At 32.9% G+C, this 3,937-nt stretch overlaps 1 long non-coding RNA gene across 1 annotated transcript; it reads right to left on the reverse strand.

Annotated features, from left to right (window-relative positions):
• Positions 1–2,869: 2,869 nt before the first annotated feature.
• On the reverse strand, positions 2,870–3,283 carry LOC141397697 (uncharacterized). Its single transcript, XR_012411482.1, has 3 exons — positions 3,179–3,283; positions 3,074–3,117; positions 2,870–2,995 (listed from the first exon to the last, which is right to left on the reverse strand). It is a non-coding gene; the product is annotated as an uncharacterized lncRNA (long non-coding RNA).
• Between the last annotated feature and the right edge of the window lie 654 nt (positions 3,284–3,937).

Raw genomic sequence — 3,937 nt, forward strand, 5'->3', positions numbered from 1 at the left:
ATTTATTTCAATGGATTTCAGGTTAGGGATTTTTATTCCGATAATATCGATAGGCAAAACTATCTATCGATATTGAATTTTTAAATAATAATCGATATTATCGATAGTGACATCGATTTTTTGCCAGCTCTAATGCAAAGACATAAATACAACTAAAGGTAAGGTCACATTAGGCAAATATTTGCTCCAGCGACCGGCATTGTGCACTTACTGAGATCAAGTGAGTGTTAATAATACATTGAATTTATGCTGACTTGCTCTCAGTAAGCGCACACTGCCGGTCGCTGGAGCAAATATTTGCCTAATGTAACTCTACCTTAAGACTAGACAAAATGCATGCAACAAAAAAATTTCTACGAAACTTTGTATAGAAACATTACCATTAACAGGTTGCAGTTAATTCAAAATCGCAACCAAGGAGGAACATTTCATGTAATGGTATCAGAAACGAAATTTATGAATTCAAGGATCTATTCAAAAATAATTCTATGTCAATTGGATCGGTAACACCGAGTTTAGACATTCAAACTGGAAAGAAAATTTTTCTTCTCAATTTCTTTTAAAATTTCCTTGTTGTTTGTGTAAATTTTATAATTTTTCTTATTCTTCTTCACACTCATTTTCTCATTGCGCCGTTCAAAAACAAATCCAAGGCAAAATTGTAATGAAAAGTAAAAATGGACGTGTGTGATAAACAATTAATTATTAAAGGAACCCTTGAATTGCATTTTAATTTTTAATGTTTCCACTTATTTCGAATTTTTATTGCTTAAAAATAGTTTTTTCTCCAAATGATTTTTTTTCAATTGTCTCCGCTGTTGTTTGTTTCTCGACAGAGAAAATAAAATGAAAGAAAATGCAAAAACAAATCTGCAGCCAACTTCAGGTTGTATACGAAGAAAAACGAAACAAAACAGAATTTGCCAGTACAGAGGTGTGTGTACCCCCTCTTATTCCTCTCTACTCCTTAAACTCAATTTTCTTTCCCATCAACTTGCCCTGTATAAACAGGGACTAAATTCGGTTAAATACGTAAAAATGTATAAAAGAAAAAAATGTTATATCACCATATCGTAATATAACATTATGTTAAATTCAAAAGCCATTCACTGAAGAATGATAGCAAAAAAATGTCTTATCTTCTTGTATTATATGCTCTATTCCAGAACCTGCAAGAACCTACTACTTTTTACTACGATAAAAATTTTTCCTTTATGTTATCGAAAAAAATAGTAAAAAGTAGTATATTCTTGCAGTACTGGAAAGGACCATATGTCTTTGATTTATGTCTTTGCCATGCACTTTTGTGTCAAGTGAGATAATAGGTGTGTTCGTTTACTCAACAATTTGTACAAGTCCCGTAACTTCTTGTAATCGACTAAGGTCTTTTGCATTGTATTGTAGAGTAAACGAACAACATCCAGTAACAATTTGTACAAATTTTGAGTAAACGAACACACATAAAGGCCTGGGTACATAAGCTGCCTCGCCTGCTTACCTTGCTTTCCTGCTCCATTTCTGACTTAACAAAAATAAAAGAATAAAGAAGGCCGAGCAAATTTCGAACTGGGTTGCCCTTTTCTTTTTTATTCTTTTATCAGAAGCAAGCAAGGAAAGCAGGCAAGGCAGCTTATGTACCCAGGCCTTAATAATTGAAATCTGTTGAAAATAAAAGAACATGAACAATCACAGACTTCATTTCTGACATAACAAAATAAAAGAATAAACATAGATGTAAATACATATTCTAAGATGGGAAAAGTCAATTGTGAAAAATTAACTGTAGGTGGAGTTAAACTCTGTTGTTACGATATCATAACAACATTCTGTTAACCCAAGGATTACACATGCAAGTAACTTGCAGACAGTTGTGTATACATATTTGGTCTGTTCCAGTACTGCAAGAATCTACTAATTTTTACTATTTTTCCCGATAACATAAAGGAAAAAATGTTATCGTAGTAAAAAATAGTAGCTTCTTGCAGGTTCTGGAACAGAGCAATTATAGTCGAAACTTCAATTTTTTCGAACTGACACTTACATGCGTAAACTTTCGGAAAAAATTGAAGTTACTGTCAAAGCACCTGCATTGATTACTGACAAGGAAATTTTGTCGGCAGTGGGGTTGTTAGTTGGTGTGGCAGTGAATATGTGTGAGTGTATTGGTATTTTTTCGAACTGTCACTTGCATGTGTAAACGGGGGTTAACGAAAACTGTTAAGCGGGCCATACACTATCAAATTGGGTTCTCCATCCGATGAACTCCTTCTGTACGTGTGTGCTTGATAAGTGTGTAGCAAAGCATTCAATCAACCTTCAATCTGCAACCGAAATCTTCAAATTTTCCTCTAAAAACCGAATAAACTTAATTTTTTTTATTTCTTTCCAAACACAATTGGTATGTTCCAGAACTGCAAGAATCTACAAATTTTTACTATTTTTTCCGATAACATAAAGGAAAAAATGCTATTGCAGTAAAAAATAGTAGCTTCTTGCAGGTTCTGGAACAGAGCAAATGTTTTCTTTTTTCAAAATTTCTTTTTGACAATTTTGAAAATAAACCATATTCATCGGATTGACAATGCTATATCCCTGAAGACACCTTGCAGACAGCAATCATCGACGAAATTTTCACACAAATGTCCCAGTATTCGTGTAAGACAACTTGAGCGACAGGGTAAGCGAAGTTGTCACTGAAGACAACTTTGATGACTAAACTCCCTAATTTTCATTGATGACAACTTCGATGACTAAATACCCCATATTTCGTTGACGACTGTTCCACAGACACTGTCTTGCTATTAGTCATTGATGACCCAACTAAAGACAATTTAATTTATGTTGTCGTGTGTCTATTTATAAAATTTAATATGTTTACAAATTTTATTTTAAATGAATAAAACTTAGCTCCCATATTTCCGCCAGTTACAATTTTCTTCGAATTTTGGCACACCGTACTTCTTACCCCAGCCGACTGAAGGGCGATCTACATATCCTTATTTATGGATTCTGCAAGAAGAAACTATGATAAATCAATTCTGTAAATTGCCACCAGTATTTTCTAAAATCTTACCGAGCTTCATATTGGGATTTTCAAACCTCTGATTTGACTTCAACCTAAATACACGAATTTAAACAATTATTTTAAATGCAATTTAATCTACATATTCTAACTTACCCTTTCCTAGTTAATGCGCAATAAATAAAAAGAGTTAAGTTCGTGACGCGGTTTACGAATTTTATATTATTACATTTATTACAAATAGAAAATTTTCTATTTGCATAAACATGTGTACAATAATTTCAAAGCACGCTTTTTAAGGATTTTTCGGATTTTTTGCCAAGACACACTGCAAGATATGGTCATGCAACTTGTCGTGGAAATTTCGTCAACGCATCGTCAATGAAAATGTCATCGAAGAGTCGATTTTCTACTGGGATGGGGCTCTTTATTCATTGGAATATTGACAAGAAACAAATTTATAGCCTGTTTCTGTATGTCGAAAGAAGAATGTGTGCGAATGAAACATTTGTTCAAGGAAACCTAGTCCGAAATTGGCTCGGCCTTCTTTATTCTTTTATTTTTATTATGTTTCTGATTTCTTACGCGATTTTGAACTAATGGACAAGAAATGTGTGTGGAATTAAGAAGGAAACACAACCATCTTCCTTCTGCATCTATATAAAATGTTTAGTTCATTAATTTTCATCCATATTTTTCCTTTTTTCTAAAAATGTTTTTGTTTTCAACAAATTTTTCAATTTTGAATTTAGACATGTCATAATTAATTTTTTCGATAAGTTCTCTCATTTGTTAGGGATGGGACATACTTATTCATCGTTCAGAGAGTATTTCTAATCGAACAACGTAGAAAAATCGTCGTTCGTTCATAAAATTTTGTGTGGGGAAATAAGTAATTTATTCGTAGTTATGGGT

Source organism: Musca autumnalis, unplaced genomic scaffold (genome assembly GCF_047663935.1).
Source record: "Musca autumnalis isolate F117 unplaced genomic scaffold, ASM4766393v1 scaffold_3, whole genome shotgun sequence".
In the NCBI taxonomy this organism is placed as follows: domain Eukaryota; kingdom Metazoa; phylum Arthropoda; class Insecta; order Diptera; family Muscidae; genus Musca; species Musca autumnalis.